This window comes from Mustelus asterias, chromosome 26 (assembly GCF_964213995.1).
Source record: "Mustelus asterias chromosome 26, sMusAst1.hap1.1, whole genome shotgun sequence".
Classification (NCBI taxonomy): Eukaryota; Metazoa; Chordata; class Chondrichthyes; order Carcharhiniformes; family Triakidae; genus Mustelus; species Mustelus asterias.
Window position 1 is genome coordinate 36,836,198 of NC_135826.1, and position 26,508 is coordinate 36,862,705.

Below are 26,508 nucleotides of genomic sequence, written 5' to 3' on the forward strand. Positions count from 1 at the left end.
GCCAATCTTTATTCCAGCCTATTAATTTACAGAGTGAACCATGAAGCATCCGGATGACCATTTAAATCAGCAAGGCATAGTAGGCTATGGACCAAGTGTCAGTAAATGGGATTAGTATAGTTGGTATTTGATGGTCAGCATAGACGTGATGGGCTGAAGGGCCTGTTTGTGCTGTATGACTCTATAATTACAAGCAAACACCACCTAACCCAACCATACAATTTACATAAATGTTTCTTCACACGTGCTCAAGTAAAACCCCCAATCAATGCCCTGTACCAGTATATAATTAAACGCAATGGATATATAATTAACACTTTGGACCATCCGCATTTTAAGCTTATATAAAAGGTGTCAGGCGTCCTGTTTAGAACAGAAAGCTAAAAGGGAACCCAATCCCAAAATATTTTTTAAATGAATCTTGTTAATGTAATTTTATCCTAAATCCAGATCACATCACTTGATTGTAAGTGGTTTTTGTCAAACCCCTAGTGAGGTGTCAGCTCCCGATGCATCCCCCCAACAACGATGGGAAGCTCGGGGATCCCAGCTTTTCAGGAATCTTTAGCCATACCAGCTTATAGCAGAACAAGAGTTAGTTTTTCTGTACAAATACTCTGCCTTCTCCTCCTCGCTGGCACTCAGTTCCTTGGGCAACCATCCAATCTATCACTCGTCCTAGTTTGGTGAGGGAGTTTAGCAAGATAGCAGACCTGCACGGATAATCCAGCTCCGCTGTATAAAAGGATATTATTTTGTAATGTCCATCACGTTTGTTTACTGCCCAAGACGTGATCAAACCATTATTCTGTGACTATCGAAGGCAAGGTTATTTTCAGAGGGAGCAGATCAGCTTAAGTTGTTGGCACAATTTTAGAAAGCATTTGTTCACAAACGCCAACCTTAGCCAACGTGCAGGATGAACTCCGAGCTGGGGCCAAGCCTTCTTTCCACCCCCAGCAAGGAAAGTCATTAACCAGCAGGGTTGACACAACAAGCTGCTAATCATAACATTGCAGTTGTCATGGTTCTCTTTTTAAACTTCACATAAAGTAGTTGGGTTCAGTGAAGGATGCTGCAGGAGCGGATTCCACCTTATACTAAAATGGCAGAGATCATGGAGGGGGTGCGGGGGGTGGGAATTCTCCCAAGCTCCCGTCGACGTATTCAGTGGCGGGCATGGGGAGGGGGAACATGGCAGGAGGTGACACCCAGAAATCAGTTTCACGCCGGTATGAATTTACAGCGGGATTTTCCATTGGTGCTCCGCCATGGCGGGTTGGAAAAACCTGCAAGAAGCCGGCATGAGCCTCATGTGCATCCTGTCAATGGATCCCACCAGCTACCCTGTGATGCCGGCAGGGGAAAATGACAGCGTGTAACACATTTGGAAACACTGTAGCGAGCAAATGTCGGGACTCATCTGAACAATGCCTGGGGTTAGATCTGGACCTCAGGATGGAGACTGCACGCAACCCTGTACCCAAGAACATCACCGCAGTGGGTCAAGGGTGCATCAACCCAGCAAGAGTCCCCACCTTCAGGAGAGGATTACGATGGGGTTATTGAGGTGTCAGTGCTCATCTTCACTGGGCAAAGGGACCTGCACCTTGTTTTGAGTTTTGGACATGGGGCAGAATTCTCCCATTTTGAGACTAAGGGAACCTTCCAGTTTCAGTGTCCTGGAGGAGGTCCATCTTCCGGCCTCAGAATGTTCCTGGAGATCCATCTTCATTTTCACGAGGTCCACCTTCTTTCTTCAATCGTGGGTCTGTGATGTTGGGCAACTTTTCAATATGGCGCCTGGACACAATGCCAGATTACATGCCATCCAGGTTTGCCCCACCACCGAACAGTGTACAGCTGAGTGCACAATTAATGAGACCAGGTCAGAAGATTTGGCATGTTTTCCCGCTGGCCTCTGCGGCAGGAAACACTCCACATTCCCTCCCCCACCACTTAGTCTCAAAATGGGAGAATTCTGCTCCATGTCCAAAACTCAAAACAAGATACAGGTCCTTTTGCCCAGTGAAGGGCACTAATACCTCAGTAACGCCCATCCTAATCCTCCCCTGAAGGTGGGGATTCTCGCTGGGTCGATATTTTCTGGTACACTGCCCATGTGATTATTCATCACATTTGGCCTAGACAGTGCACAAAGGATCCGAACACAAAGGATATCACAGCCAAGTCTAATCCATCTTACAGTCAGAGGAATTACAGAAGCAGGGACCCCCAATTCTGTCCTCTGTCTCAAACATAGGTCTTTACCCACCAATAGCCCTGAATGCTGCTCTGACATAAAATGATACAATACAGGCCAAGGACTGAAGTAGACTTTTCCAATTTTAACTGCTCCATCATTGATGGCCACGTCTTCAACCAAAGCTCTAGAATTTCTTCCAGCATGCTAAACGTAAGCTCCAGTTGAAAATCAGAGCCAATGATTGGAATATCTTGGTTAAAAAGCTCATGTAATTGTGTCACCATTCTTGCAATTTTACTGTTACTTTCTCTTTATAGGGAGGCTTGTTCGAGATCAGTGGGATCGCAGGATTGGGTAAAGATGATCTAAAAATAATGCCTTTCAGATTAAATATGCTCACGCTAGCTGATCCCACATGTATTATTTTATATTTATTCACAGTAAAATTTCTACGTTATCGCATCCGACCTGCATTTGACTCGATGGGCCAAATGGCCTCCTTCTGCACTGTAGGATTCTGTGATTATTGGTCTAAATTGCAGAGCATAGTCAAACCTCTTTATACTTATTAACTTTTGACAAAGCTTTGTACCAAACAAATTTACTACTACAGACTTGTAACTAGCTAGGGTCCCACAACACAATTTCTTAAACAGTACTTGGATGAAGCTTTATGTCAAAGTACAAAGTACCCTCAAATAACCCAGAGTCTAGTGAACAAGGACAAGTAGTCGAGGAGATTCCATTTATTACCATTTCAGAAGCCACCCCCCCCCCAATGCTAATTAAAGAGCTCTTTAAACTCCTGGTCTCTTCCAGCCAGAAGTGGTTACCCCACTGACATCCATCACCACTTGATGCAAGTTGTCCTTCACCGTAGTTGACAAACAAAAAGCTGGAAATTGTCTTCATTAAATTTCAATTGGATGGTCTGAAACTGCCCTACAAGTGGACAGAACTTCCCTCCTTCAAATCAGTTATTAACCATAAAATCAGGGAGCGCTAGCCTTCATTTCTCCTTCTCGTCACCCCCACCTCTACTGTAGATGTCCTCATTAGATTTCTGAGTTCTCCTTCGCTAACTAGTAAAAGCAATGGGGGTAAGTGTGGCTTGTTGGAGATGGGGAAAAGTCCAAACACACAATCAGGGGCAGGAGGGATAGGAATCAAACTGGGCAAATACTAGGGCACGTCAGGGTGGGGTGATGTGTTTGTTGCTAATAGAAGCTTTCACATGGACTTGCTTCCGCCTGTTCCCTGGTCATTTTCCCTCAGTGGGCACCTGTTTAAACAGAAACAAGGTGCAGTTGTTGCCATAGGCACAATAATGGTGACTGTAACCTTTGTTTCAGTCAAATTAATTAAGTTAGGGAACTAGCTCGAGGTGTTGCTAATGAGCCAAACAGGAACTCTTTGTTGGAAGAGGATGTTATCAGGCCAATGAGGTTACATTAATCCACCACCTGTCACCATAGACACTCAAACTCCACAAATGTCCAAACAGAGTAGTCGAGCTTTGTTTTTGAAATTCAGAATGGAAACAGAGTTCAGGAAAATCGCCAACATTTTTTTAAAAAAGGAAAAAAAGTTAAGAGGCAATGACTTTCGGCTACACCAAGTTTAATTACCAAAAGCCCACACAGATTATAGCCTTGCTGTATGCCTTCCTCAAAGCCAGCCTATGGAAAATAAATCTGCAAAGAATATGGCTATTACACACTCTGTCTCCACTGAAATTATTTTGCAGAACTTTCCGTATCCCTAATTTGACCTAGTCCCTCTTGCCCCATCACCCTTGTGTTCACTGCCCTTCATCGGAATGCCTCAATATAAGCGTTTTCAACCTGGTTTTCAAATCCCTTTGTAGCCTTGCCTCTTCTCACATCCCCGGTCACCTCCAGGCCTGCAATCCTCCCAGGTAGGGCGGCACGGTGGCACAGTGGTTAGCACTGCTGCCTCACAGCGTCAGGAACCCAGGTTCAAATCCAGCCTTGGATCACTGTGTGTGTGTGGAGTCCGCACGTTCTCCCCGTGTCTGCGTGGGTTTCTTCTGGGTGCTCCCGTTTCCCACACATCAGAGATGAATGGGTTAGGTTGATTGGCTATGCTAAATCTACCCGTAGTGTCGGGGGGATTAGCAGGGTAAATACGTGGGGTTACGGGGATAGGGCATGTTGTTGGTGCAGGCTCAATGGGTTAAATGGCCTCTTTCTGCACTATAGGGATTCTATGACATCAGATCTCTGCACTACTCCAGTTCTGGAGTAACTTTTGCACATCCAATTTCACTCACTCCAACCTGGATAGCTGTGTTTTGAGATGCACAAGTCCCAAGCTCTGGAACTTCCTCCCTAAATGTTTACCTCTCTCTCCTCCTTTATTGTGTTTTTTAATAGCAAGGTCTTTGACCAAACTTTAGTCACTGGTCCCAATATCTTGTGTGTTTTGCTGCTCAATAACATTCCTTTGAAACATTTTAAATACAATCTTTGTTACATTATACCCAATTCTTTTAGCCAATGGGACCGAACCATTTGTTACATTCTCTCCCATAATGCTTCCACCACAACCAATTTCCCATCAATTGCCAAAAATGAAATGAGTCTTAGCAGTTGTTGATGTCACCAAGCGCATGCGGGTTTTGCAGAGGTCGCAAAACAGATAGCAGCCTTTAAACCCCACGGTTTCTTCCTCCATCTAACAAACTCATGGTAGGACTTATCTTAGTGCTAGTGAGTAAAAATTGTTCTGAGTTTTAGTACCAACATCAGCATTAATGAAGATTCCCTCGAGACTGTCCTATCCAATGTTTCCAGGTTAGATATGGGTTAAATACAAAGTCAAGTTCATCTGCGTGGCCCCAGCAATGTATCGCAGTTCCAACCTCAGAGACCTCACTATCATCCTCGGAACATCCATCCTCACACCAGCTGTCTTGTAGCATCTAATTAATTTGTGCCAAGGCCTTATGTCCACCTGGAATTTCGTTGAAATTTGTCACTCATAATTAGGGCCCTTGTTACAAGCCGTTAGGAGAGATTTCCATTCCTTCAGCATGGGGCGGCACAGTAGCACAGTGGTTAGCACTGCTGCTTCACAGCTCCAGGGACCTGGGTTCGATTCCTGGCTTGGGTCACTGTCTGTGTGGAGTTTGCACATTCTTCTCGTGTCTGCGTGGATTTCCTCCGGGTGCTCCGGTTTCCTCCCACAGTCCAAAGATGTGCGGGTTAGGTTGATTGGCCAGGTTAAAAATTGCCCCTTAGAGTCCTGGGATGTGTAGGTTAGAGGGATTAGCGGGTAAATATGTGGGGGTAGGGCCTGGGTGGGATGGTGGTCGGTGCAGACTCGATGGGCCGAATGGCCTCCTTCTGCACTGTAGGGTTTCTATTTTTTTTAAAATGGGCTGGACAGGTCCATGCCTCTGCACACCTCATGTCCAATCAGGACACGTATTACATACTGAATCAGTGAGCATCAAGTTATCTCTCACTAAGGTTATTTGTGCTCACATTACTTTTCCCTCTATTATTTTGATAGGGGGTTATTTTTTGTTAAGTTTAGTTTTTTTAAAAAGGTAGAGAAAGGATTGAGGCACATTAAATCCCCCCCCACCCCATCCCACTCATTAGCCGCAATTCTCCCATCCCGTCGCGCTAACCTTTTAGTGCAGCGAGCCAGGAAATTCTCGCATCAGCTGATTCGTGGGGTTCGTGCAAGTGTTCGCACCCCGCTTGCAGCTCCCAGCGCTGGATTTCTGGCGGCTTCTGCTCCGAGCCAGAAATCGGCAGGGAGGGGGCAAAGACCATTTACATGGCCATTGTAATATAATTTAAATACGATTAGTGGCCAGGACTGAAGCCTCTGGGCCCGCTAGCACCTCCCACCCTGCCAGTGTATTTCACTCCTGCGGAGATTACAATAGCTCCCCAAAGCCCGATCCCGCTGGAGTGAAGGGGGGGCAATCAGGGGCCCCCAGACTGTCGGGCAGCGGGGATGCCCCTGGGCATTGGCATCCTGGCAGTGCCAGCCTGTGTCCCTGGCACCACCCAAGGGGACATAGTGCAGTGCCAAGGGGGTGGGGCCAATGGGTCCCGCTGCCAATCTACATTCGGATCGGTGGGGGAAGCGGGGAAGCCAGCGATAGGGGTGGGTGCTCACCCGTCTGCTGTGGGGGTCGCGAGGCTGGCCAGCAATCAGGAGGCCATCAGCGCAGGGCCACTGCGCATGTGCCAATCTCACCACTGACAGATCAGCGCATGCACAGTGGCCCACTCAGCGCCATGCTGCCAGCCTCTCTAGTGGGAATAGGCCCTGCCTCTTAAAATTTAATGATAGAACATAGAACATTACAGCGCAGTACAGGCCCTTCGACCCTCGATGTTGCGCCGACCAGTGGAACCAATCTAAAGCCCCTCTAATCTACACTATTCCAATATCATCCATATGTTTATCCAATAACCATTTGAATGCTCTTAATGTTGGCGAGTCCACTACTGCTGCAGGCAGGGCATTCCATGCCCTTACTACTCTCTGAGTAAAGAACCTACCTCTAACATCTGTCCTATATCTCTCACCCCTCAATTTAAAGCTATGTCCCCTCGTGCTAGCCATCACCATCCAAGGAAAAAGGCTCTCACTATCCACCCTATCTAATCCTCTGATCATCTTGTATGCCTCTATGAAGTCACCTCTTAACCTTCTTCTCTCTAACGAAAACAACCTCAAGCCCCTCAGCCTTTCCTCATACGATTTTCTCACCATACCAGGCAACATCCTGGTAAATCTCCTCTGCACCCTTTCCAACACTTCCACAATCTTTCCTATAATACGGCGACCAGAATATTCATTCTGGCGGTCTCTGCAGTGCACAGAGTGTGGGAAATTCGTCTCTGAACTCCCACTGAAAAATCCAGCGTGAATGACTCCAGTTTTCATGCGAATTTGACACTTGGAATTTTTTGGGAGAATTCCACTCATTATTTCTGCTCTGGAGCTAGATTCGACATGTTACGGAGGTGATTCCCATAGCTTCAGTGTCACCATCGCAGATTAGTTGAAGATGCTGGCTTGGTTCAGACTTGGCTGCATTCAAAGTTTAATTTGAAAAGTAAATGCAAATTTTATAGCATCAAGTGTAATCAGCTACCTATCAGCAGAAACATCTGTGCAAAATCTTTTCAAAAATATTTCATTGCAAAAATATTTCATTGAACTGTGAAGCATTTTGATTCAGACTGAAGACGTGAAAGATTAAACCCTCACTGGGTACAATCTCTTTAAGGGTGCTGGCTAGATGCAGGTACTTACTGCAGAAGCTTCTTCCACTCTAATAATGCCAACTCTTTAGACAATGTCGATCACTCCATATGGCTGAAGGCACTGGTAACTGCAAAGGCTATGGGCCCTGAAAACATCCCAGTTGCAGCACTGAAGATTTGTGCTCTAGGGCTAGCTGCACCTCCAGCAACACTGTTCCAGTAGAGCTACAAAATTGGCAGCTAGCCAACAATATGGAAAATTGCCAAGGAATGAACTGTGCACAAAACAGTACAATCCAAACCAGCCAACTGACATCTTGTCAACCTATTCTCAAATCAGAAGAGAAATGGAAGGTGTCATTGATAGTGCTATCAAGCAGCAACACACTAGTAGCCTGCTGGTTGATGCTCAGTGTCAGTTCGGTAAGAGTTTTAACAACACCAGGTTAAAGTCCAACAGGTTTATTTGGTAGCGAATACCATTAGCTTTCGGAGTGCTGCTCCTTCGTCAGATGGAGTGGCCAGGATCACTGGGCTTTGGTCTAAACATAGGCAAGAGCTGAATTCCAAGAGGAGATGAGAATGATTGCCCTCGACATCAAGGCAAGTTTGACCAAGTGTGGCATCAATGGGAATCAAAGGGGGAAACTCTCCACTGGCTGGAGTCACAGCTGTGCAAAAGAAGATGGTCATAGTTGAAGGTCAATCATCACAGGTCCAAGGCCGCAGTGTCCTCAACCCAACTGTCTTCAGCTGCTTCAATGACCTTTTCTTCAACACATGAGAAGAAATGTTCACAAATTTTTGTAGTATCTGATTCCATGTACAATTTCCCACAATCAAGCGGGTCGTCCCTGCCAGACTTTGACACCATTCAGATTTGGGCTGAATCAGAAGAATATCAGTTCAAACCCCCACTCCAGAGACTTGAGAGCACATTTCCTGATCTTCTTGTCTGCGGGATGAAAGGTTAAATCAAAACCCTGACTGCTCTCTGATAGATAAAAAATATTTCACAGTATTATTCAAAAAGGATTGGACAGTCTTCTAGTACCCTGGCCAATATTTATCCCTCAATCATCACAAACAGATTATCTATGCCATTGCTGTTTGTGATATCGCCTCTGAGGAAATCGGCTGCTGTGTTTCCCTATATCACAGTGACTGCATTTCAAAAAGCACATTGGGCCATCTAGAGATGGGAAAGATGCCATATAAATGCAAGTTCTTTTTGGGATAAATTCCATTCCGCTGTCTCTTCCCAGCTAAAAAGAAGAAACTATTGCGTGCTGATTTATTTCAAATCAATAGAGTGGCCAATGATATTGGGAGGGCAAAGTAGAAGGCAGAGCAGACCCTGAAACACACAGTAAAAGGAACACTGACACTGCTGCACTGAGGACTGTCTCTGCCTCTATGATCTGAAATCCCCAGGCCATGTGCTTCTTCCTCCCTGAATCATCAGTGCTCACATCAGGACTGTCGCACCATCTACTGTGCTAGATTCCTAACTAACAAAGGACCCAGAGGTAGGTTGGAATGTGGAGTTGGAACCATGTTGAGATCAGCCATGATCTTATTGAATAGCAGAGCAGGGTCAAGGGGCCGAATGGTCTCCACCAGCTGCTATGCTCGTGCGTTCCTCAGTTGTTCCCAGAAACTCAAGGCTGGTAAAATTCCCCTGCTTGGTTAGTCTCAGCTACCACTGAGAATCTGCAGATGTTTAAAAGCCAAGGGGAGGCAATGGTTCACTGGTATTATCACTCGATTATTCATCCAGAAACTCAGCTAATGTTCTGGGGACCTGGGTTCAAATCACGGCAGATGGTGAAATTTGAATGCAATAAATAAAAATCTGGAATTAAGAATCTATTGATGGCCTTGAAACCATTGTTGGAAAAACCTATCTGGTTCACTAATGTCCTTTAGGGAAGGAAATCTGCCACCCTTACCTGGTCTGGCCTACATGTGACTCTTAACTGCTCTCAAAGGCAACTAGGAATGGGCAATAAATTCTGGCTAGCCAGTGACACAGTAAGAAGTTTAACAACACCAGGTTAAAGTCCAACAGGTTTATTTGGTAGCAAAAGCCACGAGCTTTCGGAACAGGCTGTCCCTTCGTCAGGTGGGTGGGAGTTCCAAATAATAATAATAAAATAATAATAATTTGCTACCAAATAAACCTGTTGGACTTTAACCTGGTGTTGTTAGACTTCTTACTGTGTTTACCCCAGTCCAACGCCGGCATCTCCACATCATAGCCAGTGACACCCATTTCCCACGAATGACTATTTTTTAAAAAGCTGGGAGTCACCAAATCATTGTTTCCCGATTCACTGCCTCCTCACGCTACCTCTTTTCAAACTTGTGGAACTTGACTCCTGCCAAGCTTTCTTACAACACAAACATCAGAAGGTGGTGTCAGCAGGATCTGACTACAATGGAATGAGGAAGAGCTGTGGAGCAGACAGAATACCTTTAGAAACTCAATCCTTCAGCTGCAGTTAAAGCTGAACAATTTAGAAAGCTCTTACATTTTTAATTGATTGTTACATTTGCACAACATGCATCTTCCATGCTGTTTATTCAGTCTCAGGGTTACCTTTCTTTTAACATGGAAACCTCTCAAAGACTGCCATTCTATCGCTAAAAATAAATCTGCAGTCACGAGTAATAGTCAATTATGCAAAGCCATTGACTAATCAAGAATACCAATGAAACCCATTAACCACTGGTCACACCCAACCATTACCTTAAAGGTACGCAATGAATGGGAAACCGGTTGACAAGTGGTTAGAACTAATGGGGAAAACAAAAATGAGTGACAGAGAAAATGATAATTAGATACAGCTCATCTTCCCCAACTGCTTCTCTGCAACGTGGCTTGCTGCTCATGCACATCCTAATACTTGAGGCACTTGCTTGTAAGAATGATAAACAGTAAGCAAAACGCCAGGGTCGTTCACCACAAATAGTGAACATGAAGCAATGCCACAATTCTAAAAAAAAATCTCATTCACTTGTTCAAATCTCTCCATGGTCTCCCCCTTCCCATCCTCTGTAACCCCCTCCAGACCTACAACCCTCCGAGATCTCGATTCCTCCAGTTTTCAAAACGTCAGCATTTCTGATCTTTGTGGCACAAGCATTGGTGGCTGAGCCCTCTGCTACCTAGGCCCCAGCTCTGGAATTCTGTCCCTAAGAGTTTTCATAGGAAACATAGAAACATCACAATAGAAAATAAGTACAAGAGCAAAGCGATCTAGAGATTCAAGGGAATAAATCATTGAAAGTAGCGTGACAAATCAGAAAGGCAATTAAAATGCTATGAAACCGCTTGGCTTTATTTCTATAGAATTCAAAAGTAGTGAAGTTATCTTGCCTAAAATCCTGGCCAGGCCTCATTTGGAATGTTGTGCACAGTTTTGGTTTTCATATTGTAATAAGGACAGAAGCAATGGAAAAAGTGCAAAAGAGATTTACAATAAAGGTTACTAGAGTTGAGGATTACAGCTACCACAAAAGGTTGAACAGATTGAGATTCTTTGGAAAAGACTTATAGAAGGACTGATGTGGAGTTGCCAGCATTGGACTGGGGTAGGCACAGTAAGTAGTCTCACAACACCAGGTTAAAGTCCAACAGGTTTATTTGGTAGCACGAGCTTTTGGAGCGCTGCTCCTTCATCAGGCGAGTGGTGAGAAGGACTGATCGAGATCTTTAAAATTATGAATGAGTTGAAGAGCTTGGAAGTGGAATGTTCCAATTTGTGGGAGGGGAGTTCAAAACTAAAGGCCATGAATACTAGATATGTACTAACAAATCTAACAGGAAAATAAGAAGAATTTTCTTTATTCAGAGTGGTTAGAATGTGGAACTCATTACCACAAGAAATGGAGGCAAACAGCAGATGTATTCATCCAGTTTTCTTTTACAAGCAGGAGAGAAGAAGGAATAAACAATTATGAGGAGGGGCTGAAAAAAGACAAATGGAATGAGGAGACTTGTGTGGATTAACACCAGCACATAGTTGGGCCTGACGGCAGGATCAATGCTGAATATTCAAAGTAAACCCCCTTCCCACTTTAAGATGCTTTTCAAATCTTACTTCTAACCAAAGGTTTGGTCACCTCTTCCTATGGCTCAGTGTTAAATTGCTGGTTGGTAAAATCATGAAAGCATCTTGGGCTGTTTTACTTTATTAAACAGAAGCATAGAAATTAGGAGGAGGCCATTCGGCCCTTCGAGCCTGCTCCGCCATTCATTACGATCATCGCTGATCATCCAACTCAATAACCTGTTCCTGCTTCCCCTGCCCCCACCCCCATATCCTTTGATCCCATTAGCCCCAAAAGCTATTTCTAATTCCTTCTTGAAAACATGCAATGTTTTAGCCTCAACTGTTTTCTGCGGTAGCAAATTCCACTGGCTCATCACTCTCTGGGTGAAGAAATTTCTCTTCATCTCAGTCCTAAATGGTCTACCCAGTATCCTAAGACTGTGATCCCTGGTTCTAGGCTCCCCTGCCATCTGGAACATCCTTCCTGAATCTACCCTGTCTAGTCCTGTTAAAATTTTATAGGTTTCTATGAGATCCCCCCTCATTCTTCTGAACTCCAATGAATATAATCCTAACTGACTTAATCTCTCCTCATATATCAGTCCTGCCATCGCAGGAATCAGCCTGGTAAACCTTTGCTGCACTCCCTCCATAGCGAAAGCATCCTTTCTCAGATAAGGAGACCAAAACTGCACACGATATTCCAGGTGCAGCCGCACCAAGGCCCTGCCTAATTGCAGCAAGACATCCCTGAACTTGTACTTAAATCCTTTTGCTTGGAAGGCCAATATACCATTTCATTTTCACCGCCTGCTGCGCCTGCCTGCTTACTGTTAGCAACTGATATACAAGAACACTCGGGGTTCATTACACATTCCCCTCTCTCAATCTCTAGCCATTTGAATAATAACCTGACTTCCTGCTTTTGCTACCAAAGTGGATAACCTCCCATTCATTCACATTATACTGCATCTGCCATGCATTTGCCCGCTCACTCAGATTGTCCAAATCACACTGAAGCATCTTTGCATCCTCCTCACAGCTCACCCTCACAACCTGCTTTATGTCATCTGCAAATGTGGAGATATTACATTTAATTTTCTCATTTAAATCATTAATATACGTTGCGAATAGCTGGGGTCCCAGCATTGATCCCTGTGGTACCCCACTAATCACTGCCTGCCACTTGGAAAAAGATCCGTTTATTCCTACTGTTTCCTGTCTGCCAACCAGTTTTCTATCCATCTCTATAAACTATCCCCAATCCCATATGCTTTAATTTTACACGCTAATCTCTTATGTGGGGCCTTGTCGTGGGCCTTCTGAAAATCCAAATAAACCACTGGCTTCCCCATATCAATTCTACAAGTTATATCCTCAAAGAATTCCAGTAGATTTGTGAAGCATGATTTCCCTTTTGTAAATCCATGCTGACTCTGTCTGATCCTGCCACTCTTTTCCATGTGCTCTGCTATTAAATCTTTTATCATGGACTCCAGCATTTTCTCTACTACTGACATCGGGCTGCATAGTCCATAATTCCCTGTTTTCTCTCTACCTCCCTTTTTAAACAGTGAGGTTACATTAGCTATCCTCCAATCCATAGGAACTGTTCCAGAGCCTATAGAATCTTAGATGACCACCGATACATCCACTATTTCCAGGGTCTCTTTCTTAAGTACACTGGGATGTAGATCATCTGGCTCTGGGAATTTATCGGCCTTCAATCCAATCAATTTCCCCAATACCATTCCTCTACGAATACCAATTTCCTTCACTTCCTCCCTCTCACTAAAACCATGTGTTCCCCAACATTTCTGGAAAGTTATTTGTGTCCTTCTTTGTGAAGACAGAACCAAAGTATATATTTAGTTGGTCAGCCATTTCTTTGTTCCCCATTGTAAATTCCCCTGTTTCTGACTGTAAGGAACCTACATTTGTCCTTACCAATCCTTTTCTCTTCACATAGGCATAGAAGCTTTTATAGTCAGTTTTTATGTTTCCTACAAGCTTACTCTCGTATTCTATTTTCCCCTTCTCAATCAATCTCTTGGTCCTTTGCTGAATTCTAAACTGCTCCCAATCTTCAGATCTGCTGTTTTTGCCTTTTTCTTGGATTTAATACTATCCACCTACCTGCTTGGAATGTTCGTTCTGTTTCTTTATTTCTAATTTGCGATGTTGATAATCCTGTAATGGCAGAATTCATTGAATCATAGAATCCCTACAGTGCAGAAGGCAACCATTTGGCTCATCGAGTCTGCACCAAGTCTCCGAAAGAGCATCTGACCCAGAACCTATCCCTATAACCCCATGTATTTACCCTGCTAACCCCTCTAACCTACACATCCTGAGACACCAAGGGCAAATTAGCATGGCCAATCCAACTAATCTGCACATCTTTGAACACTAAGCGTCAATTTACCATGGACAATCCATCTAACCTGCACATCTTTGGAGTGTGGGAGGAAACTGGAGCACCCGGAGGAAACCCACACAGACATGGGGAGTACTTGCAAACTCCACACAGTCATCCAAGGCTGGAATTGAACCTGGGTCCTAGGTGTTGAGAGATAGCAGTGCTAACCACTACTCCCGAATTTGCAAGAAAAATCTGATGGGCCTTCTCCTTGAGGAATGTGGTTGTACCTTTTCTTCTTCCTGGTGGTCGTTAACTATCATTCATATTGTTTAAGTATTCCCTCTAACAAGTCAACCCAAACCTAGATGTTTCCCAGCTGCTGCTGTAAGCTGGCATGGGCTGCTTCAATGCTGGAGGAGTTGTACATAGAGCTGGTTACAAAGGAACACAGTAAGAGTTTTAACAACACCAGGTTAAAGTCCAACAGGTTTATTTGGTAGCAAATACCGGTAGCTAATGTAACCTCACTGTTTAAAAAGGGAGGTAGAGAGAAAACAGGAAATTATGGACTAGGCAGCCTGATGTCAGTAGTAGAGAAAATGCTAGAGTCCATGATAAAAGATTTAATAGCAGAGCACATGGAAAAAAGTGGCAGGATCAGACAGAGTCAGCATGGATTTACAAAAGGGAAATCATGCTTCCCAAATCTACTGGAATTCTTTGAGGATATAACTTGTAGAATAGATAACTTGGTAGCAAATGGTATTTGCTGCCAAATAAACCTGTTGGACTTTAAGAGTTTTAACAACACCAGGTTACTGTGTTTACCCCAGTCCAACGCCGGCGTCTCCACATCATGACTACAAAGGAACAAACAGCCTCAGTGCTGATCTCATGAAGGAGGGATGATCATTGATAAGCAGCCAACAAAACAGGACTGCAAACGACAACCTCTAGACTCAAGAGGCACAGTGGCACTGTGTACAAACATGTTTTCCTATCATGTACAGCTCCCACTGTGTAAAAGAGATTGCGAGTCAGTCTGTTTTAACTTGGATGACTAATACACCATGGCAGTTTGAAAATTTGAATCCAGTTTTAAAAATTAAGGTCCAGTCGCAGTCCCCCTTTTCAGGATTTTACAATAGGCTGTTGTTTGTTTATCAGTTAGTCTGAGTGTTCAGATTGGAGAGTTTGCATGCAGCTTTTGGTGAAGGTTCATTCCAGCACAAGCTGCAGAGAGCAGATTCAGACCGGAATATGTTGGACTTACTGAAGACCAGGAATTGGAAAATCTCCTGAAACTGAGGTTGGGGGGAGGGGGAGCGGTCTACAGTTACTGTCCTTTCGCAAATGCAAAAAGATTGCTGATGAACCCTTATTAATTAACCTCTCTACCACCTCCATATCACATCACACAAGTGAATGGAAAGACAAGCTATTTTCCAATTTACAGTTTTTAAAAACCGCTTTGAAAGCAATTATATATTGGAAAAAATATATAATTTGGGTTAGAAGCAGTTTAGCGACTTGACTCCATTGCTGGGATGAAGGGCTTATCTTATGAAAGAAGATTGTACAGATTAGGCCTATACCCAGTGGAATTTAGAGGAATGAGATGTGATCCTATTGAAACATACAAATCCTGGAGGAGATTTAATAGGGTCAATACTAGGAGGATGTTTCCACTTGTGGGGAAAATGAGATATCCACTCCATCTGACGAAGGAGCAGCACTCTGAAAGCTAATGGCATTTGCTACCAAATAAACCTGTTGGACTTTAACCTGTTGTTAAAACTCTTACTGTGTTTACCCCAGTCCAACGCCGGCATCTCCACATTGGGAAAATGAGAACCAGGGGACACAGTTAAAGAGTAAGGGGTCTTGCCTTTAAGATAGAGGCCAGGTGAAATATTTCCTCCCAGGGGGTCATTGTGTGGAGGTTTTTAAATGTATTCAAGGCCGAGTTAGACAGATTTGAGAGATAAGAGAGTTGAGGGTTATTGGCGGGTGGGGGATGGAGGTGAAATCACAACCAGATCACAATAAGATCTTATTGAATGATGGAGCAGGCTCAAAGGGCCAAAAGGCCTATTCATGCTCCCAAGTCCCATATCCTCATGGTCACAAATTTAGAGACCAAACAGAAAATAAGCTGTCTGATCATCGCAGGACCTCAGTTATTCCTGTAAGGAGGGATATTTTAATAGTCCGAGTACTCCCTGTATGATGGATAGTTTAATAGTCCGAGTACTCCCTGTATGATGGATAGTTTAATAGTCCGAGTACTCCCTGTATGATGGATATTTTAATAGTCCGAGTACTCCCTGTATGATGGATATTTTAATAGTCCGAGTACTCCCTGTATGATGGATAGTTTAATAGTCCGAGTACTCCCTGTATGATGGATATTTTAATAGTCCGAGTACTCCCTGTATGATGGATAGTTTAATAGTCCGAGTACTCCCTGTATGATGGATAGTCTAACTGTCCTCAATTATATAGGTTCTCAATTATATAGGCTTTGCTCTATTACTTGGTTAAATGCATCATCTAAATGGCATGTCACCTGCACAGTGATTTCTCAAACAACATCTTGGAACTGCAGAGACATGATACAGAAGGTGGTCATTAGACCAAACTATTTGTGTTTAACCTCCATGCAAGAAATACAGAGTCACCAACCTGTGTCCATATCCCTTTATTCCTCCTCATCCACCACCTTTCTAACCTATTCTTAAATGTTGCGATTATCACTGCTGCAACCACTAGCTCTATTACTTCATTCCACAGCCTCACAACCATCCGTGATAATAACAAAGGTCTAGTCCTGCTCTCCGAGCTTTGCATTTAATTTTATGCTCCTCATTCTAGGCTCTCCCAACATTTGATTTTTTAAAACTAGATCTCGCAATATTTCTGCCCTTATTGGCACCCCATCTGGTTCACTAATGTCCTTTAGGGAAGGAAATCTGCCATCCTTACCTGGTCTGGCCTACACGTGACTCCAGAGCCACAGCAATGTGGTTGACTCTTAAAAGTCCTCAGGGATGTACAATAAATGCCAGCCCAGCCACATTCCATGAACAAATGTAAAAGACATCCTGAAGAAGGAGTCCTGCTCACATTCCTCGGAATTCCATTTCCTGGTGACTACAAATAGATCATCATTGCAGCAGCAGGATTTAAATGAACCAACTCACAAAGGACAGCAACTCCGAGGCGATTCTAGATAGATATTACCAGAGACTGCAGGCTAGAAGTGGGGGCCGGCGGGGGGGCGGGTTGGTAGATATTACCAAGGACTGCAGGCTAGAGGTTGGGAGGGTTATAAATGGTGGAGAGCATTAAAATTGGCTGCTTGTGACAATTGGAGCCAACAGACAAGGTGACCTGTAAAAGGGCCTGTGCATGGTGTCTTTTAGAGTGGGAGTCCTTTTGTAAGCCCCACACTGTCTTGGTGGGGCATTGCCTGGTAGCAATTATCAGGTGAACCTATATAATTGAGGACAAATGCTGTTGCAACCTTTCATCCACGTACACAGACATCCCCCTACACAGACATCCACCATTGAAGGATTTGGTTGTGGTTGGACTTATGGCCCTTACTCACCATGTCATCCGGCTGCTGTTATGGGGGTTTTGAATGATGTAGAGGCATCACCCTTGACCTCACCCAACCCCTAACACCCTGACACTGAGGTCTGAGAGTGTTCATAATGTTAGAGATCTTGAAAGGTATGTTAGAGATCTTGAAGAGTATACGGCTAATAGGAAGGATCTTAAGAAGGAAATTAGGAGAGCCAGAAGGGAGTCATGAGAAGGCCTTGGCAGGCAGGATTAAGGAAAACCCCAAGGCATTCTACAAGTACGTGAAGAGCAAGAGGATAAGACGTGAAAGAATAGGACCTATCAAGTGTGACGGTGGGAAAGTTTGTATGGAACTGGAAGAAATAGCAGAGGTACTTAATGAATACTTTACTTCAGTATTCACTATGGAAAAGGATCTTGGTGGTTGTAGTGCAGACTTGCAGCGGACTGAAAAGCTTGAGCATGTAGATATTAAGAAAGAGGATGTGTTGGAGCTTTTGAAAAGCATCAAGTTAGATAAGTCGCTGGGACCGGATGAGATGTACCCCAGGCTACTGTGGGAGGCGAGGGAGGAGATTGCTGAGCCTCTGGCGATGATCTTTGCATCATCAATGGAGACGGGAGAGGTTCCGGAGGATTGCGGATGTTGTTCCTTTATTCAAGAAAGGGAGTAGAGATAGCCCTGGAAATTATAGACCAGTGAGTCTAACCTCAGTGGTTGGTAAGTTGATGGAGAAGATCCTGAGAGGCAGGATTTATGAACATTTGGAGAGGTATAATATGATTAAGAATAGTCAGCATGGCTTTGTCAAAGGCAGATCATGCCTTACGAGCCTGATTGAATTTTTTGAGGATGTGACTAAACACATTGATGAAGGAAGAGCAGTAGATGTAGTATATATGGACTTCAGCAAGGCATTTGATAAGGTGCCCCATGCAAGGCTTATTGAGAAAGTGAGGGGGCATGGGATCCAAGGGGACATTGCTTTGTGGATCCAGAACTGGCTTGCCCACAGAAGGCAAAGAGTGGTTATAGATGGGTCATATTCTGCATGGAGGTTGGTCACCAGTGGAGTGCCCCAGGGATCTGATCTGGGACCCTTACTCTGTGATTTTTATAAATGACCTGGATGAGGAAGTGGAGGAATGGGTTGGTAAGTTTGCTGATGACACAAAGGTTAGAGGTGCTGTGGACAGTGTGGAGGGATGTCAGAAGTTGCAGCAAGACATTGATAGGATGCAAGACTGGGCGGAGAAGTGGCAGATGGAGTTCAACCCAGATAAGTGTGAGGTGGTTCATTTTGGCAGGTCAAATAGGATGGCGGAATATAATATTAATGGTAGGACTCTTGGCAGAGTGGAAGATCAGAAGAATCTTGGGGTCCGAGTTCATAGGACGCTCAAAGCAGCTGTGCAGGTTGAAGCTGTGTTTAAGAAAGCGTATGGTGTACTGGCCTTCATCAATCGAGAAATTGTGTTTAGGAGTCCTGAGATAATGTTGCAGCTATATAGACCGTGGTCAGACCACACTTGGAGTACTGTGCTCAGTTCTGGTCGCCTCATTACAGGAAGGATGTGGAAGCCATAAAAAGTGTACCGAAGAGATTTACAGGCATGTTGCCTGGGTTGGGGAGCATGCCTTATGAGGATAGGTTGAGTGAGCTCGGCCTTTTCTCCTTGGAGAGACGAAGGATGAGGGTTGACCTGATAGAGGTGTATAAGATGTTGAGGTATTGATCGAGTGGATAGTCAGAGGCTTTTTCCCAGGGCGGAAATGGTTGCCACAAGAGGACACAGGTTTAAGGTGCTGGGGAGTAGGTACAAAGGAGATGTCAGGGGTACGTTTTTCACTCAGAAGGTGGTGGGTGCGTGGAATGGGCTGCCAGCAACGGTGGTGGAGGCGGATTCGATAGGGTCTTTTAAAGAGACTTTTAGATAAGTACATGGAAATTTAGAAAGATAGAGGGTTATAGGTAAGCCTAGTAATCGCTAAGGTAGGGACATGTTCGGCACAACTTTGTGGGCTGAAGGACCTGTATTGTGCTGTCGTTTTTCTATGTTTCTATATCTGGAAGTGATTTTTCCAAACAACCCAGCACTTGTCAATGTAGTCGGTAACTGCAGACCACCCCCAACAATGGGTCAGCAAAGGGAATACCCAAGTCGGTGCTCCATGGGACTTCTAACCATACCCAGGGAACACCCCTATCCCAACTACCACCACACCCATTGGTTCCAAATTTGGTATAGAATCCTACAATGCAGAAGGAGGCCATTCGGCCCATCGAGTCTGCACAACCCCACCCAGGCATCATCCCCATAACTCCCATGCATTTTCCCTAGCTAGTCCACCTGACACTACAGGGCAATTTAGCATGGCCAATCGACTTAAACCACACATCTTTGGACTGTGGGAGGAAACCGGAACACCCGGAGGAAACCCATGTAGACACGGGGAGAATGTGCAAACTCCACACAGACATTGACCCAAGCCGGGAATCGAACCCGGGTCCCTGGCACTGTGAGGCAGCAGCGCTAACCACTGTGTCACCGTGCTGGCATATTCCATCCCATTCAAGGCATTAAACATGAGGGGGTGAAATTATTGTTTTTTTGTAAACAAAAAACCGGAGCAACTTTATACTATTTAACTGAGTCAGTTATACATCTCCAGATTTGCACCGACTTCAATGGAATTGAAAATCAGGAGACATATCAACAGGAATCCTAATAATCACTCATTTTACACGATACCCAAAGTCAATCCAGCACTGGCTGGACCTGCATCTTCCACAGTGATTCAAAAGTGTTCCAAATGTTGTATTTCATTCAAGCCGGATGTGTTCCTATTGCACTGCAGGTTGTCACCCTGCCTATAGCAGCACCTCCTCATAGCCCCTACCTAGACAGATCCAGACTTGGTTCCTCTCACCTGTGCTTCCCAACTCCCTTCAATTATCTGAACATTTGTCAACACCGGGTGCTGATAATTCCATCCAATTCAAACTTTCTGGTATTGTCCAGCTCTCTCTCTCTATCCTAATGGAATGAGACAACACAAGTGTGTTCAGCACAGACCCGGCTGGGTGCTCGGTACAGCAAATATATCAAGTGAGTGGAAGACTGAAGATAGGCCGGCCAAATAGCATCTGATCCAATAATTACCTCAAGAATGACAACGAATGAGCATCCAACCTGGGCACCATCACCTTTATAAACTGCAGCAAACCCAACTGCACCAGGGCAACATTGGTCCATTTGCTCGTCAACAATAAATGCTGGATGTCTCCAACAAAAGTGCCATCAATATTTTATGGGCTCCCACATAGCTGGAGCACACCATGAATTATTGAATTAACAGCTCACCCCATTAAAAGATATATCCACAAGCTAGTTCCATGACTAAAATGCTATTTTCCCAATTCATTACTTTGTCCTGTTTCTAAAGAACAAAGAATAGTACAGCACAGGAACAGGCCCTACAGCCCACCAAGTCCGTGCCAACACGGATGCCTCTCTAATTTAATATTTTCCTGCCTCTACTTGGCCCATATCCCTCTATTCCCTGCCTATTCATGTATCTTTCCAGATGCCTCTTGAATGTTGTTATAGGATTTGCTTCCACCGCCTCCTCCAGCAGCACGTTCCAGGCATTCACCACCCTCTGTGTGAAAAACCTGCCCCTTACATCTCTTTTAAACTTTCCCCCTCTCACTTTCAACCTATACCCCCAAGTAATTGACCCTTCGACCCTGGGAAAAAGATTCTGACTATCCACTCTATCCAAGCCTGTCATAATCTTGTAAACCTCTATCAGGTTCCCCCCCTCATCCTCCAACACTCCAATTAAAACAATCCAAGTTTGTTCAACCTTTCTTCATAGTCCATATCCTCCCAACCAGGCAACATCCTGGTAAATCTCTTCTGTACCCTTTCCAATGCATCAACATCCTTCCGGTAGTGTGGCGACCAGAATTGTACACAATACTCCAAATGCGGCCTAACTAAAGTCTTATACAGCTGCAACATGATTTTCCAATTCCTATACTCAACGCCCCGACCGATGAAGGCCAGCATGCCATACGCCTTCTTGACCACCTTGTCCATCTGAGTTGCCACCTTCAGGGAACTGTGGATCTGCACACCTAGATCCCTCTGTGTGCTAATATTTCTAAGGGCTCTACTATTTACTGTATATTTTCCTTCTGAAGTAGACCTTCCAAATCGTATCACCTCACATTTGTCCGGGTTAAATTCTATTTGCCATCTTTCGGCCCGGGTCTCCAGCTGATTTATACCCTGCTGTATCCTCTGACAATCCTCCACACTATCCACTACTCCCCCAATTTTTGTACCATCTGCCAATTTACTAATCAGACCACCTACATTTTCCTCCAAATCATTTATGTATATTACAAACAACAGAGGTCCCAGCGCTGATCCTTGTGGAACACGGCTTGTCACAGACCTCCAGTTAGAAAAGTCCCCTTCCACTGCTACTCTCTGCTTTCTATGCCCAAGCCAGTTTTGTATCCATCTTACCAGCTCACCTTGGATCCCATATGACTTCACCTTATCAGCTTGCTATGAGGAACCTTATCGAAGGCTTTACTAAAGTCCATATATACAACATCCACTGCCCTGCCCTGGTCAATTTTTCTTGTCACTTCCTCAAAGGACTCAATCAAGTTTGTGAGACATGATCTCCCCTTCCCAAAACCATGCTGCCGATCGCTAATAAGCCGATTCTCTTCCAGATGCGAGTACATCCTGTCTCTAAGAATCTTCTCCAATAATTTCCCCACCACTGAGCAGGCCTGCAATTTCCAGGATTCTCTCTTCCGCCCTTCTTAAATAGAGGAACAATGTTAGCTACTCTCCAATCCTCTTGTACCTCACCCACGGCTAAAGAGGATACAAAGATTTTGGCCAAGACCTCAGCAATGTTTTTCCTCTCCTCTCTCGGTATTTTGGGATAGACCCTATCTGGTCCTGGGGACTTGTCCACCTTAATGTTTTTCAGCACCGCCTCCCTTTTTATCTCAATATGCCCCAGAATGTCAACATCCACCACATCCTTCTTCTTTGAATACTGATGCAAAGGACCTCACCCACCTCATCGGGCTCCACACACAAGTTACCTCCATTGTCCTTGACTGGACCTATCCTCCTTCTCCTTATATACGCATAAAAAGCCTTGAGATTCTCCTTCATTCTGCCTGCCAAGGATATTTCATGGCCCCTTTCAGCCCTCCCAAATCCCTATTTAAGTTCTTTCCTGCTATCTTTGTATTCCTCAAGAGCTGAAATTTATATATGCCTCCTTCTTTTTCACTAAGCTCACAAGCTCTGTCTTCCAGGATTCCTGAATCTTGCCATCTCTATCCTTCATTTTTACTTGTCCTGAATTGTTATAAACTGACTTTTAAAAGACTCCCACATATCGGATGTGGATTTACCCTCAAACAGCCACTCCCAATCTACATTCCCTAGCTCCTGTCTAATTCTGTCGCAGTTAGCCTTTCGCCTGTTTAGTACTTTCATTCCGGGAATACTTTTATCTTTTTCTACAAGTATCTTGAAACTTATAGAATTGTGATCACTGTTCCCAAAATGGTCCTTCACTGAGACATCAATCACCTGTCCGGGCTCGTTTCCCAGAACCAGGTCTAAGATAGCCCAACTCGGGAAGAGGCTATCTACATATTGCCTCAAAAGTCACTCTTGGACGCACTGAACAAACTCTGCCCCATCCAAGTCCCCAGTACTAAAGGAATCCCAGTTTATATTGGGGGAAGTTAAAATCGCCCATCACAACAACCCTGTTGTTTTTACATCTTCCCATAATCTGCTGACATCTCAGGACACTAAGAGCAATTTTAGCATGGCCAATCAACCTAACCCGCGCATCTTTGGACTGTGGGAGGAAACCGGAGCACCCGGAGGAAACCCATGCAGACACGAGGAGAATGTGCAAACTCCACACAGACAGTGACCCAAGCCGGGAATCGAACCCAGGTCCCTGGAGCTGTGAAGCAGCAGTGCTAACCACTGTGCTACCCACACGGTATTCAAGATAAAAATCTATCTTCAAGATAGGATATTAACAACATCAAGGGATAAGGGGATAGTATGGGGGGTGGGCTGGAGAGTTGACATAGAGGTAAATAGATGATTGTCCATGACAAGTTCTTCAGTGATACCCGCTGTCAGTAGGTTGGAAGGACCCAATGTCTTGGATGTGGGTATCCTGGCTAGGCCAGTATTTATTGCCCAGCCCCACTATTACACTTGAGAAGGTAATAGTGAGCCACCTTCTTGAACCACTACAGTCCACGTGGTGTAGGTACACTTAGTGTCGTTAGGCCTTCTTTCACTCAGTTCTTTCTGCAAAGAGCTTTGACCAGTTCTCCCCCCCCCCCCCCCCCCCCCCCCCCCCCGAGGCACAACCCATTTTTCTTGAAATTAGATTCCTCTTTGTCATCTGATTAAAAAAAGAGATTTCTAGAGGTCACAGCTTTAGGATAAAGGGAGAGCAGGTGTAAAACAGAGCCGAGGAGAAATTACTTCACTCAAAGGGTGGCGAGTCTGTGGAATTCACTGCCCCAGAGTGTGGTGGATGCCGGGACTGGAGTACGTTTAAGGAAGAGGTGGACAGATTTTTAATTGGTAAGGGTTTGAAGGTGAACGGACAGGTAAGTGGAGCGGAAGCCAAGATGAGATCAGTCATGATAGTATTAAATGGCAGAGCAGGCTCGAGGGGCTGAATTCCCTACTTCTGCTCCTAGTTCTTATGATAGACACTAAAGGTGTCGCAGGACATGGGGAGGTCGCGTGGGAGTGGGACATGGGGAGAGAGGATCAACCTGTGATCATATTGAATAGTGGAACAGGCTCAATGGACCAAATGGCCTACTCCTGTTTCCATATTTTATGTTTGTGTTAGCATGCTGCATTTCTACATATGGATATCCTGAATGCACACAATTCTAACAGTGTATACACACCACCAGTTTAACCCAGGTTGTATCAAAATGCCCTTTCAGCCTGCACAACCAGTCAAAAATTATTTTACAATCATCCAGTCCCCTTCCAGAATGTAAACATAACACACCTCACAGCACTGAGAATGTTCTAGATGGGAAGTGGAACCTGGGGGAGGGGGGAAAATAGAGAGAGAGAGATGATCAAGGGATCAGTTTTTGTATCAATTTACCAACTAGAAATCTCCCATCCTAAAATACACACAACAAAGTTTATTTATTAATGTTACAAGTAGGTTTATATTAACACCACAATGAAGTTACTGTGAAAATCCCCTAATCAAACTCAGTGTTCTGAGTGGAGGGTTAATCCCAGAATTTCAGGCTGTTAACTAACTTCACGATCACAAATTAAACTAAACGAATAGACAGCAGTATATGCTCGCAGACAAAACACTTCAGAAAATAACTAAGCAAAAGCAAGCCTCTATGATTCACTCCTTTCCTCTCCATCTCCTACCTGCCCCATTCTCTTCCCTCTCCTTCCCACTTTGCTAAACAATTTTAACTATTAATTATTTTCTGTCTCTTCCCACACCACCACCACTCTCTCCTCCCTCTCCCTGCCTCCTTCCTTCTCTCCCTAAACCCCTCCACCTCTTCCCATCCCTCCGGGCACACTCGATCCAGCCTCTTTCCATTTCATGAACACAACGAGAAAAGTTGCGCTAAACATTGAGGGTTGAAGTTTCTCACCCACCTGCCGCTTGCAGCTGCTGTGACTTCGACCCGAATCCCGGTTTGAGGAATGGATAGCCCGGGAGAGGAGGAGGAGGAGGAGGAGGCGGGCAGGGATTTGCACACTGCGATCCAGGTAGAGCAACCTCAGCCCGGCCAGCAGGGAGCTGCAGCAGAGCTGCCACCTAGAGCAAAGTCTACAACTCCCGGAGAGGAGGTGGAGACTTCTAATTGATCATCTGTACATAACCAACTCCAGATGTGGATGGGGAAAGAGACCCCCCCCCCCCCCCCGCACTGGAGGTAACCCCAAAACAGACACCTGGGACTGGGGGTAACCCCAACACACGCAGCTGGGGCTGGGGGAAATCCCAAAACACACACACCTGGGACTGGGGGGAACCCTGAAACATGCACCTGGGACTGGGGGAAATCCCAAAACTCACAAACCAGGGACTGGGGGTAACCCCAAAACACACACCTGGGACTGGGGAAAACCCCATCACAGACAAATCTGGGACTGGGGGAACCTCAAAATACACTCACCTGGGACTGGGGGGACCCCAAAACACACACACCTGGGACTGGGGAAAACCCCATCACAGATAAATCTGGGACTGGGGGAACCTCAAAATACACTCACCTGGGACTGGGGGGACCCCAAAACACACACACCTGGGACTGGGGAAAACCCCATCACAGACAAATCTGGGACTGGGGGAACCTCAATATACACACACCTGGGACTGGGGGGACCCCAAAACACACACACCTGAGACTGGGGGGGACCCCAAAACACACACACCTGGGACTGGGGGGACCCCAAAACACAGACACCTGGGACTGGGGGGAACCCCAAAACATACACACCTGGGACAGAGGGAAACCCCAAAACACACACACCTGGGTCTCAGGGGAAATCTCAAAAACACCCACCTCAGACTGGGGGAATCCCCAATAAATACACACCCAGAATTGGGGGGAGCCCCAATGTACGTGCATGCACACACACGACTGGACTGGACTGGGGGGAATGTCTACACACACCTGTAGAGCGAGGACTGGACAAAATAGGAGCTTTTTCCCCATTTGGCCAAGTTCCTCTTTGACGTTGCTGTCCACTTTGGAGGCTGAGGGTGTAGGGCCATCTCCAGCAACCTGTCCCGATGGTTCATGTCTGGGCACAGGCAGTGAGTATTGTTTGCTTCTCATTCAATGGTCTGGGTCAGAGGAACTTCAGTCCTGAAGGCAGAAGATCAAGAACGAGAGGGCACAGATGTAAAGTCATCATTAAAAGGAGCAAAGGTGACAT

General features: G+C 45.0%; 1 protein-coding gene across 2 annotated transcripts in view; it reads right to left on the reverse strand.

The window, feature by feature from the left end:
- Window positions 1-25,258, reverse strand: part of cers4a (ceramide synthase 4a) — a 72,672-nt gene extending 47,414 nt beyond the window's left edge. For both annotated transcript variants that reach the window (XM_078198791.1, XM_078198792.1), the window contains exon 1: window positions 25,219-25,258. The gene's annotated coding sequence lies outside the window, so the exon portion shown is untranslated. The remainder of the gene's footprint in view (window positions 1-25,218) is intronic.
- Window positions 25,259-26,508: the final 1,250 nt, after the last annotated feature.